This window comes from Sus scrofa, chromosome 12, assembly GCF_054392235.1.
Source record: "Sus scrofa isolate SSC_HxYL_T2T_F1_AM1 chromosome 12, Sscrofa_HxYL_maternal_Yorkshire_Landrace_v2.0, whole genome shotgun sequence".
In the NCBI taxonomy this organism is placed as follows: Eukaryota; Metazoa; Chordata; class Mammalia; order Artiodactyla; family Suidae; genus Sus; species Sus scrofa.
Window position 1 is genome coordinate 40,582,588 of NC_139394.1, and position 13,977 is coordinate 40,596,564.

A 13,977-nucleotide genomic window follows, 5' to 3' on the forward strand; every position below is an offset into this window, starting at 1 on the left:
CTAGTCAATGATGGAGCACAGCAGGAATGCTAAGACCTGGCCACTTCTGCCCATGCAAGACTCCTCTTATGTGCAAGCTTTGCTTTAGAGCTCCCTACTGGTAGCTGAGACTTCGTCAGATATGCATCACAGTCCAAAATTCTTCCTGTCAGATTCTGTTCCCTCACCTATTCTTTATCTTTTTCAGGTGTTACGCCTCAGTAAACCTCTTGTACTGCTAATTCTGTTGCAGCCTCTACTTGGAAGACTTAAGCTGACACAATATCCTTGGCCAGTTAGCATTTACCAGAGAAATAATGACAGCTTATTCTCAGGTAGAGAAAGAGATGTTTGCCTCTTTCCCCTTTCTAACACCACCAGAAGGGTGAGGAGGGAGGGGTAGCAAAGCAGACTGTGCCCTCTCCTTATTCCCCATTCTTTCAGCTTTCAGTTAAGCCTGCTCTGGGAAGGGAGGTGGGTGGGGAAGAAATGAAGTTAAAATTAGGGTTGCCTTGGAGGAGTTCCCATCATGGCGCAGTGATTAACGAATCCGACTAGGGACCATGAGGTTTCGGGTTCGATCCCTGGCCTTGCTCAGTGGGTTAAGGATCTGGCATTGCCGTGAGCTGTGGTGTAGGTTGCAGATGCGGCTCAGATTCCGCATTGCTGTGGCTCTGGTGTACGCCAGCAGCTACAGCTCCGATTTGACCCCTAGCCTGGGAATGTTCATATGCCGCGGGAAGTGGCCCTAGAAAAGACAAAAAAAAAAAAAAAAAAAAAGTTAGGGTTGCCAGACTTCACAAATATAAATATAGGACACCCAATTAAATTTGAATTTCAGATAAACAATGGATAATTTCTTTAGCATAAGTATGTACCAAATATTGCATGTTTCTGAATTGTAGTGTTTTAAGTGTGATGGTTTTAACACACCTAGACTCTTTAAAGGGCTAGCCGTAACCTATAAAAGGGATCAGAAAGTTATAGAATCTGCCCAAGATGTTAAAGGGAAGGAGGAAATTCAATATAGCATAGTTGGGCTCTTGAGAGAAAAAAAATTCACATTTATACCTCCAGGTTGAAACTCTTCAACACATTGGTTACATACATAAGTAGATAAAATAAAGCTTTCAAACATTCCCATAGTTTAACTATGACTGGTAACAATTAGAGTCACCAGGGTGCAACAACAGCATCCAGTGTCTTCTAGTGAATTGTGTTCTCAAAATGGACTCCAGTGGAATATTATTTAATTTAATTTAATCAAGTCTAAGGGTGTCAAAAAAACTCTTATACTCACAGAAACTCTTAGAACTGTTCTAAAGAGGATAAAAGATGAGCTTTGTCCTTTTGCTCTGCCCTTGCTCGAAACTGCTGAACCTTTAACCTCAGGTAACAGGTTCATCCCATCAGCTTCTAGCCATTGTTGCCTGTTGTGGAAAAAGAAGTAGCTACCACATTCTCTATTTTTACTCCTCTGCCAAGATCAGCAGCTAGATGGAGCCCAGAGTGAGAATAGAACTTGAAATTGCTGATGAAATGTATTTGTTCTGAGGAACAGTTTTTTTTTTTCCAGCTTTATTGAGATATAATTGACATCTAACATTGTGTGTATTGAAAGTGTACAACCTGTTGATTTGATACACTTACATATTGGAAAGGATTGCCGCCTGTAGCTAACGTTTCCATCAAATCACATGATTATCGTTTTTTGTTTTTGGTGAAAACATTTAAGGTCTAGTCTCTTAGCAACTTTCAATTATATAATTCAGTATTCTTAAGTGTTTGGGTTTTGAACAAAAGTTTATTAACTGGAAACTTCTCTAGCAGCAACTGCAGACCTGTGGGGTAGAATACACACACTTGGTTTTCCACTGATAAGGTTCTTTAGCTCCATTCAAGTTACTCTGCTGGATTTACTGAGCGGCAGGTTTTGAGTGGCAGGTTCCAAAGAAATAAACAAGAGACTGTTTCCAGAGGGCGAGAGAACAAAGTATAGTCAATAAATATAGCTCAGACAGGGAGTTCCCATTGTGGCTCAGCAGAAACGAATCTGACTAGTATCCATGAGGATGCAGGTTCAATCGTGGGCCTCGTTCAGTGGGTTAAGGACCCAGCATTGCCATGAGCTGTGGTGTAGGTCGCTGACACGGCTTGGATCCTGAGTTGCTGTGGCAGTGGCATAGGCCAAAAGCTGTAGCTCCAATTTGACCCCTAGCCTGAAACTTCCATATGTTGTGGGTGCAGCCCTGAAAAGCAAATGTATATATATATATATCTCATACACACATACTGTGTGCTGAGTATGCATTGGAGTAAGGGTGTGCCATTACAGGTTTATAAATATTCTATAAAGAGTGCCTAGAATCTAGATTTCATAAAATCCAGGTTGCAAACTTCACATCTACAAACCAACAATCTGATTTTTAGATGGATGCATTCCATTATATGCCTGATAATAAATTTAAATTTAAAACTATGCGGGTTTTGTATTTTTTCCAATAGAATGGTAAAATTCCAGTGTAAAAGTCATCAACTCAGCTTCATTCCTCTAGGCAGAACCATCATTAAGTCATCTTAGACAGGTAATTGTCCATCCCAGGGAGAGTCTATAACATGCTCAGTTATCCATTCCTGTAATCATCTTTCATCAGAAGCTTCTTTATTATGTCTAATTCAAGTATTTGCCTTTCAGGTTAATCCCACTTCATCTGATTTTATATTACATTTAGGAATTCATTCCACTGTAGAATCATATGCATTAAATATTCTTATTCCATCATCCTGATAAAGTAATGTTTCATTTCATATTCACCATTAATATTATTTTCATATATTAACTTTATTTTTTTCTTTTCTCTTATCAGAGTATAATAATTTGCCATTACATTACCTATTTAATTGAAATCTGTATATAGTGCTTTTTTAAAAAGTGGTGCATTTTTTTGCTTTGAAAAGCAAAAAATGATCTTCATGTGTTTATTTGTAATTTATGACTCTACTAGGTGGTAGTAATTTGAGCTCATACAGATAACTTACTTTAAGTTATTATTATATTATTTTTTTTCTTTTTATGGTTACACCTGCTGCATATGGAAGTTCCCAGGCTAGGGGTTGAACTGGGGTTGCAGCTGCCAGCTTATGCCACATCTGCTGTCTATACTGCAACTTGTGGCAACACCAGATACTTGGCCCGCTGAGCAGACCAGGTTTTGAATCCACATCCTCACAGACACTATGTTGGGTTCTTAACCCACTGAGCCACAACAGGGACTCCCTGAGTTGAATTATCGAAAAATGCTGAAACGTATGTAGATCAGAGAATATGATCATCCACTGTGAGCTCCATCATTTCTAGTAAGCCGTCATTCTACTAGTGTTTAATTGTTGTCAGTATCTAGCACAATATTTAACACTGGGGATAGAAATGAACGTGAATAACAATCTAGCTACTATGATACATCTCCCATTCATAAAATATCCGTTAAAAAGAGGACAGTGTTTCTTATTACTGGTGTGGGGGACACACCTGTGGCATGTGGAAGTTCCTGGGTTAGGGGTTGAACCCACACCACAGCAGTGACCTGAGCCACAGCAGTGACAATACTGGATCTTTAACCCCTAGGCCACCAGGGAACCCCAGGACAATGTTTCTTATTTATCTGGACTGCATGGTGCTTGCATTCTCCTTCCCTGTCCACAGCACTGAACCACTTGTAGTTATAGATTATCTGAATATTACCTGTCAGCAAGGATGGGGTCTCATCAAATTAGGTCTGAGAGATGAGGAAATATCCAAGGTACCAGACACTTAGGTTTTTATATACAATGGGGAATGTCTAGAGATGAGACTAAAAGTGCCCCAAAGTGAAGGGCCTTGTATGGAATACACAAGAGTTTGGATTTTGTTCTTGAGAATAATTGATTGGAGTTCCTGATGTGGCAAAATGGGATCGGTGGCATCTTGGGAGTACTGGGACCCAGGTTCCATCCCCAACCCAGCACAGTGGTCAAGGATCCAGCGTTGCCATAGCTGCAGCTTAGACTGCAACTGTGGCTCTGATCTGATCCTGGCTGGGAAACTCCATATGCCATGGAGCAGCCAAAAAAGAAAAAAAAATAATTGAAGCAGTATTCAGGGAAATTGAAGAAGTATTATATTATGCAGATTAAGATTTTAGAAAGAGCACTCCGGGGGAGAGCTCTAGAATTGGAGGGCTCCAGATAGAAAAATGGCAAAGGTTTATTCTAAGGCAATGATGTGGGAATGAAAGAAAGGGGTGGAATTGAGACTTATGAAAAGAGGTAAAGAGGATTGGATAGTTGATTAAATATGGAAGGAAGAGTTCCTGCTGTGGCGCAACAGGATCTGAGGTCTCTTGGGAGCACTGGGACACAGGTTTGATCCCTAGCCCGGCACAGTGGGTTAAGGATCCAGCATTGCCACAGCTGCAGCTTGGGTCACAACTGTAGCTTGGATCTGATCCCTGGCTCAGGAACTCCGTATGCCACAGGGCAGCCAAAAAAGGAAAAAATATATATGAAAGGAGAAAAAAGATAAGGAATACTTCCTGGTTTCTAATTTACACTTTGGGGTACATGGTGATGCTAGAGCCTGCTACGTTATCCTGCCTCCTTAAGTCATTCCATTCAGGGTTTACTCATGGAATCAAACATGATTCTTGATTGAAAGTAATAGAAACTATCTTTGACTTAAGCTAACAAGTAATTATAGGAAATGTATGTGAGACTGGGCTAGTCGTTAGTTAATTTGTGTTCTTTCCTTTTTACTCAGTTTTGCCTGTCAGAGCAAAGACCACATTTCTCAGGCTCCCTTGCAGTTAGATCTGGCATGTGACTAGATTCTAGTCAATGGAATATAAGCAGCAGTAGCATGTGCAATCTCCTGGACTTAATGATTGGAGGCATGTATCTTTTCTCTTTAACCCATCATATATGTGATGACTAGAGCCCTATTTCAGACCGTGAATAAGAAGTCCATACCTCCTTTCTGCTGGTAAAGGAGGCAGTTAGAAACATTCTGGGTTCTGACTGCACAGCTACCAACTTTCTTTTCCAAATGTTTATTTGAAAGAGAAATAAACTTGAACCTTAAGCGCTGATTCTTTTTCGTTTGTATCACATGCTGCTGAATCCATATCTCAATAACACAGGTGGGCAATGGGGACTCACTAAATTGGCCGAAGGCTGGAAGGCTTTGAAAAAAGGCTGGATACTGGGACTTCGCCGGTGGCTAGTGATTAAGGATTTGGCATTGCCACTGCTATGGCTTGGGTTTTCACAAGCCATGGATATAGGAGAGAGAGAGAGAGAGAGAGAGAGAGAGAGAGGGAGGGAGGGAGGGAGGGAGGGAGGGAGGGGGAGGGAGGGAGGGAGAGAGAGAGAGAGAGAGAGAGAGAGAGAGAGAGAGAGAGAGAGAGAGAGAGAGAAAGAAAGGAAAGAAAAGGTTAGATGCAAGGGAGGTGGAGAGTACGCAGTCTCAGCACCATCTGACTCCCAGATTCCCCTAGACTTTGATTCACCATTCAAGGTCCAAAATCCTGGCAGGGAGCATTTTATTGCCTGAGTTAGGCCATGTGTCTGCTCCCTAGGGGCACCAAAAGGCAACTGGAGTTAGGATCTGGTACTTTATTTCTATAGAGAGCCTCAGCAATGGGAGGTATGTGCCAGGGATAGCCCATATACATCAGCAAAATGCACAACATGAAATTTCTTCCAAAGGAAGACTGAGCTGCTGATAGAAAGAGGGAAGGGAAGAAAGCTAGACAGCCCAGAAACCCGCAAATATCCACTGCATTCAACTTTTTTGCTTCTACTAAATCAAGACTTATTAAGAGAGGCTATTATGATTTACTTATATTTCCTTATTTCAGTGGATCCATTTTCCATAAAACATTGCAGTTCCTTTCACAATATTCTTATTTTAAGTCACACATAATTTTTTTCTTTTAAATTCTGTTGCAAGCAGATTCACAGGCTGCTTACACTATTTGTATGCTCTACGTTCCTTTTTGGCAATAACGTCATAAAAAATAATGGCAATGTTGTATAAAGCTACAATCAAAATTCTATTTTTAGATCTTCAAAGTACTTCTTTTTTTTTTTTTGTATTTTTCTACGGTTGCACCTGTGGCATATGGAAGTTCCCAGGCTAGGGGTCTAATTGGAGCTGTAGCTGCCGACCTACGCCAGAGCCACAGCAACTCGGGATCCGAGCCTCATCTTCGACCTACACCACAGCTCACAGCAACGCTGGATCTCCAACCCACTGAGTGAGGCCAGGGATTGAACCCACAACCTCATGGTTCCTAGTCGGATTCGTTAACCACTGAGCCATGACGGGAACTCCCTAAAGAACTTCTTAAGAATAGTAGGACTATTTGGTATGCATAAAATAAAACTCATGATAACTTAAAAGTTATTAGTATTCTTTCAAAAGCCAATTACCAGTTTCAGCAATCTTGTATTTTTTTCCAGCTTTATTGAGACATAATTGACATATAACATTGTGTAATTTAAGGTGTACAGCCTGTTGATTTGATACATTTATATATTGTAAAATGATTACTGCAGTAATGTAGTCAACACCATAGTTAACACCTCCATCACCTCCCATGTTTACCATTTCCATGGTAACATGATCCAGATTCATGATCTGGAAATTTCACTTCTTGGTATATATCCAAAAGAAATGATAGCAGGATACTAAGAGAAATCTGGACCCTTGTTTTCATTGCAGCATTATTCACAATAGCCAAGACAATCAAAGTATCTGTCAACAGATGAATGGCTAAAGAAGATGTGTTGTGTACACACACACACACACACACACACACACACACACACAGTGGAATATTATTTGGCAATGAGACAGAAGGAAACCCTACCATTTACAATAACACGGATGGACCTCGAAGACATTATGCTTAGTGAAATAAGTCAGACAGAGGAAGACAAATACTGTATGATCTCACTGTAGGATTTCCTTTTATCTGCATCTTTCCCAGTGCTTGTTATCTCTTGTCTTTTTGATGGTAGGCATTCTGATGGGTATGAGGTGATATCTCATTATGGTTTTGATTTGCATTTCCTCAATGATTAGTGATGTTGGATATCTTTTCATGTACACTTAGTCATTTGTAAGTCTTCTTTGGAAAAATGTCTATTCAAGGATACTACCCACTTTTTAATTGGCTTATGTTCTTTTGCTTTTGGGTTATATATGAGTTTCTTATATTTTTTATATATTAACTCCCAATCAGAAATATGATTTGCAGATATTTTCTTCCATAGGTTGCCCTTTTGTTTTTTGATTGTTTCTTTTTCTGTGTCATGGCTTTTCAGTTTGATGTAGTCCCAATTCTGCTTCTATTGCTTGTGCTTTTGTGTCATATCCAAGAAATCATTGCCAAGACCAATGTCAAGGAACTTTTCCCCTAGGTTTTCTTCTAAGAGTTTTATAGTTTCATGTCTTAAGTGTAAGTCTTCAATACAATTGTAGTTCATTTTTCTGAGTAATGTAAACTAAGGACCAAATTTTAATTCTTCTCCATGTGATTAGTTTCACAATACCATTTATTGAGGAGATTATCCTTTCCCCATTGAATATTCACCTTGTCAAGTATTAGTTAACTATATATGTGAGAGTTTATTTCTAGACTCTTGATTCTGTTCCATTAGTCTATGTGTCTATTTTTATGCCAGTACCATACTGTTTAGATCACTGTAGCTTTGTAGTATGGTTTATGATCAGAAAGTGTGATACTTCCAGCTCTGTTCTTCTTTCTCAGGACTGTTTTGCCTATGTGGGGTCTTTTGTAGTAACATATAGATCTGTAATGTCACTCTTCTGACAGTTTTGTGTTTTATCTTAATATTTTTATTGCATTTCAAAAAAAGTCACAAAGAATTAAACCCCCTAAGTTGCTTTTTAAAATTGTATTCATATCCTCCTTAACAGGAAGACTATCCAAAATAGACAATCCAAAATACAGTTATTGAAAATGAATATTATTTGTAATCAGATCAATCTCATTACTGTCCTATTGCTGTTACCTGAAAGTTTATAGAAAATGATTCTTTCTTTCTCTCTTTCTTTCTTTCTTTCTTTCTTTCTTTTCTTTCTTTCTTTCTTTCTTTCTTTCTTTCTTTCTTTCTTTCTTTTTGTCTTTTTGCTATCTCTTGGGCGGCTCCTGAGGCATATGAAAGTTCCCAGGCTAGGGGTCCAATTGGAGCTGTAGCCACTGGCCTACACCAGAGCCACAGCAACGCAGGATCCGAGCCGAGTCTGCAACCTACACTGCAGCTCACAGCAACGCCGGATCGTTAACCCACTGAGCAAGGGCAGGGACCGAACCCGCAACCTCATGGTTCCTAGTCGGATTCGTTAACCACTGTGCCATGACGGGAACTCCAGAAAATGATTCTTAATATCTGTTTTTTAATGTCTTCCAAATTAGTAATATCAGCTGAGATGCCAACATAAATAAGCCTTATGTTGCTAAAAATTAAGAAATTATTCAGAGTCACACCAAATAAAACATCTACTTTTGTAACTACCATTTTCATAAAAATACTTCACAGACAGGAAAATGTTTCTTTCTCTCCCCCCCCCCTTTTCCTTACTTTCTTCCTTCCCTCTTACTTAAATTTGGCTTAATAGTGAAACATGACATTTTACACAATTTATAATGAAAATTAATGTTCCCTGTTGGAGCAAGAATTATTTACTTATATATTTTAGAGCCATACCCCAGGCATATGGAGGTTCCTAGGCCAGGGGTCAAATTGGAGCTGTAGGCGCTGGCCTACGACACAGCTGCAGCAACATGGAATTGGTCCAAGTCTGTGACCTACACCACAGCTCATAGCAACACCAGATCCTTAAAGCAATGAGTGAAGCCAGGGATCAAACCTGTGTCCTCATGGATACTAATAGATTCATTTCCGCTGAGCCATGATGGGAACTCCCAATAATTTTTTTTTTGGCCACACCCATGGCGCATTCAGCCCCAGGCTAGGGGCCAAATAAAAGCTGTAGCTGCTGGCCTACGCCACAGCCACAGCAATACCAGATCCATGCCGAGTCTGCGACTTACACCATAGCTCACGGCAATGCCAGATCCTAAACCCAGTGAGTGAGGCCAGGGATCAAACCTGTGTCCTCATGGGTACTAGACAGATTCATTTCCACTGAGTTGTGATGGGAACTCCCCAAAATTTTTTTAAATAATTGTTTACCATGCTAATTAAAAATGTAAAGTATGTGGAAGTTAGCCCTACAATCACTTCCTGAAGATCTGATATATGTTTGCATTTTATGTTTATTTTGTAATTATAGCTGCTTCAATCAGTGGCTCCATTTTGACAGAATAACCTTTCTTTTTTTTTTTTTTTTTGGCCATGCCCATGGCATGTGGAAGTTCCTAGGTCAGGGATCCAACCTGTGCTGTAGTTGTTGCCTGCACCACAGTTTGGCAGTGCCAGCTCCTTAACCTTCTGCACTACAAAGGAACTTCCATTTTGACAGAATATTCTTTTAGACAAGTTTTTCACATTGAAGAGCATAAAGTTGCAAAGCTAATAACAAACTGGTGTTTCTTTCTTTTTGTCACAGTGTGCAGTGGCTTGATGTGGGATCTCAGTTCCCAGTTCCAAAACAGGGATTGAACCCAGGCCACAGTGGTGAAAGCACCAAATCCTAACCACTAGACCACCAGGGAACTCATTGGTATTTCTTTAATTGGCTTCATGAAGTATTGCCAGATCATTTACAGTAAGCAGCATTTATTTCAATTGTGACATAGGGTACCAAATATGTCTCTCCTTAAAAATGGATTTAGAATTTTGATAGGTAGACTGTACATATGATATAAAATTAAAAACATGTAAAAAGGTATACAATAAGTCTACCCTCATCCCTGTTACCCAGACATCTAACTCTCCTTCCTAAAAACAAGTTTTATTGTCAGTTTCTTGTGGATCTTTGCAGATAGAATCCATCCACTTGCTAACATATTAAAAAATATTCTGGAGTTCCTGATGTGGCATAGCAGAAACAAATCCAACCAGGAACCACGAGGTTTCGGGTTTGATCCCTGGCCTCGCTCAATGGGTTAAGGATCTGGTGTTGCCGTGGGCTGTGGCGTAGGTTTCAGACACGGCTCAGATCTGCATTTCTGTGGCTGTGGCGCAGGCCGGCAGCTACAGTTCCAACTGGACCCCTAGCCTTGGAACCTCCATATGCCGCAGGTGCAGCCCTAAAAAAACAAAAACAAAAAAAACCCCTCTTGTTTTCATATAAATATATCATACTAAATACACAGACTTTCACCTCTTTTTTTTTCACATAACAATATACCTAGGAAATGTTTTATTTTAGTTGTGGTGAATTAAAGATGGCTGCAAAGTATACACACTATTACATATAAAAGAGACAATAAGGACCTATTATATAGCACAAGGAACTCAATGTTCTATAATAACCTATATGGGAAAAGAATCTGAAAAAAAAAGGATACATATAACTGATTCACTTTGCTGTAAACTGAAATTAATACAGCCTTGTAAATCAACTATACTCCAATAAAGTGTTAAAAAAGAAAAAATATATGGCTGCAAAAATGTTGGTTATTCTCTCATAGAATTGATTTTTTCTTCCCTTGACTTTGTGTGACTTAGTCCTTACTCAGGAGAATTCAGCAAAATGAATGCTGTTTCAATTTCAGGCCTAGATTTTCTTCTATTTCTTCTACCTTCTTGGAATACTTGCTCTTAGAATATGTGTTCTTGGGCAATTCTGCCACAGCGTCAGAAGTCCAAATACCCTGAGATCATGCTACAGTGAAAGACCAAGTTAGTCCTATGGAGAAGCTACATGGAGAGAGAGAGAGAGAAAGAGAGAGAGAGGGAGAGAGGGAGAAAGAGAGATGTTGATTGATTGATTCTTAGCTAGTTCTAAAATGTTCTGTCTGTTCGGAAGTCATATCTTGGACATGCAATGCAATCGAGCCTTCAGATGACTCCAGTCTCAGTTCCCATCTTATTGCAGTCTCCTGAAAGACTCCAAGAGATCTGTACACTGAGCACAAGAATCTGCCAAACTATGAGAGATTATAAATTGCTTATTTAAGTCTCTCAGTTTTGGGGTAGATTATTACACAGCATTAGATAACAGGAATTTTCATATAGGTAGAGCCTTTTCTTTTTCTCTCAATGATTATATAATTTCTGGTTTAAAAAAATATATATATAACACAATTTATTTAAGCAGTCTCCAGTGTTTTGCTATTGCAAACTGCAGTGCAGTGAATATATATATACCTATTTTATGTTGCATGGTGAAAATATATCCATAGGACAAATTCCTAGAAGTATATGTTGGTTCAAAGGATTTGTACATGTGTAATTTTCCTAGGTATTTCACAGCGGCTTCATAGAGTTATGTCAACTTTCATTCCCTTCAAAAATGTATGAGAATGCCTCTCTTCTTACATCACATCAATATGGTGTGTAATCAACTTGGTTTTTTTTTGCCATTCTTTGTCTTTTTTTTTTTTTTTTTTTGAAGAGCCACATCCAAGGCATATGGAAGTTCCCAGGCTAGGGGAATCAGAGCTGCAGCTGCCGGCCTACACCACAGCCACAGCAATGCAGGATCCGAGCCGCATCTGTAACCTACACCACAGCTCATGACAACGCCAGATTGTTAACCCACTGAGCGAGGCAAGGGATCGAATCCGCCTCCTCATAGTCACTAGCAGGGTTCATTACCACTGAGCCACAAGGGGGAACTTCTTAATGTATCATTAATGAGTATCATTAATAACCACATTAAGCCTAGAAAAAGAACTAGTATGCTCACATACTAGCATATATGTTGATACATTGTGCCAGAAATAGTGCAAAGCATTTCACACAATTTACCTCGTTTGATCTTCAAAGAATTCTCAACGCTATTAGGTATTCACATTTTTTGGCAGAGGAACCTGATCTTGAGAGGGACTTAGGTAAGGGACCAAGGCTAGGAGGTGGCTGAGCCAGGATTCAAACTCAGGTCTGTCATCCCCCCGATTCTGCTCTTACTGACAGTTCTATACTTTAAGAAGGGACGCGATGCCTGGCCTTAAACCACCATGTCTTCAGCTTACCTCTTAACAGGTGCTCCACAAATATTTGATTTTACAAATTAATAAAAATCCCTTTCAATAAAAAATTAATGATGTCATTTTATGGCTCCAGAGAATATCTGCTTCAGAGAAAGGGCTTGCTGGGAAGTAAATTGCCTTGTACCACAAGACTGCTGATATTGGTGGGGGAGGGTTAGTGAGTCACCTGCTACCTGTCAACTGTGTGTATTTTTTCCCTGGTCAAATCAAGGTGGCTGAGAAATGTGTTTGGTTATCAAACTAAGAATGAATGTTCAGGCCAGAATCAATTCCAACCCACTGTAGAGTAGAGGATCCTGTGACCCCCTCCCCAGGTTCAGTTAATTGTTGGAGCAGCTCACAGAACTCAGAGAAACCTTTTGCTTACTAGATTACCTGCTTATTATAAAAAGGTATAACTTGCAGCAGCCAAATGGAAGAAATGCCTAGGACAATGTATGGGCAAAGGGGCACAGCACTCACCCTGAATCTCCAAGTGTTCACCAACCAGGACGTATTCTGAAATCACACTTTTGGGTTTTTATGGAGGCCTCATTGCATTGCTATATTGATTAAATAATTGGCCTTTGGTGATTGAACTCAATCCCCAGGTCCTCCCCCATCTTGAGGGTTCAAGGGTGTGGAACTAAAAGTTCCAGCCCAGGAGTTCCCGTCGTGGCGCAGTGGTTAACAAATCCAACTAGGAGCCATGAGGTTGTGGGTTTGATCCCTGCCCTTGCTCAGTGGGTTAACGATCTGGCGTTGCCATGAGCTGTGTGTGTGGGTCGCAGATACAGCTCGGATCCCGCATTGCTGTGGCTCTGGTGTAGGTCAGCGGCTACAGCTCTGATTCGACCCCCTAGCCTGGGAACCTCCGTATGCCATGAGAGCAGCCCAAGAAATGGCAAAAAGACAAAAAAAAAAGGAAAAAAAAAAAAGTTCCAGCCCAGCAATCACATGGTTGGTTCGCCTGACCTTAGGTGTCTAAGCCCCATCCTTAGGAGCTTACCTTATTAATATAAACTCAGATGTGGTTGAAAGGGGTTTGTTATGAATATCAAAAGACCTTTATAGCTCTTGTCACTTACAAAATTCCAAGGGTTTTAGGAGCCTTGTGCCTGGGACTGGGACAAAAAACCAAATATGTATTTTTTATTATTTATCACAATATCACATAATAATACTAGAACATTTCATTCCTGAGTAACTGAACAAATTATGGCCTTACATTGCACATTTTTACTATCATTCGTAAATTTTTCTAATTCTTAGTTTTGAATTTCGTATCAAAATTCTGAATTCCAGGCAGATAGAGGCAAATAGTACCAATAATTAAGTCATTAATGTCAGTATAGTTTTCTCAAATTCTAGTGATCTGGTTATAATTTGTTAACAGGAGTTCCTGTTGTGGTGCAGCAGAAACGAATCTGACTAGGAACCATGATGTTGTGGGTTTGACCCCCGGCCTTGCTCAGTGGGTTGAGCATCTGGTGTTGCCATGAACTGTTGTGTAGGTCAAAGACATGGCTCGGATCTGGCGTTGCCGTGGCTGTGGCATAGGCCGGCAGCTGTAGATCTGATTAGACCCCTAGCCTGGGAACCTCCATATGCCATGGGTGCGGCATAATAATAATAATAATTTGTTAACAAATTTATTTGGCATGTTTAGTTTCTTCCTAATTTTTTCATTCATTTTTCTTCTCTTAATATAGAGAATAAATATTCTAAGTCGAAATGAAAGAGAATAAACCACTGATGTTAGAAATGGACATTTGTGGAGTTCCCGTCGTGGCGCAGTGGTTAACGAATCCGACTAGGAACCATGAGGTTG

At 39.9% G+C, this 13,977-nt stretch overlaps 1 pseudogene across 1 annotated transcript in view; it reads left to right on the forward strand.

Annotated features, from left to right (window-relative positions):
- LOC102157680 (uncharacterized) overlaps positions 1–13,977 on the forward strand; it is a 147,506-nt pseudogene that overhangs the window by 41,980 nt on the left and 91,549 nt on the right. The window lies entirely within an intron of this gene.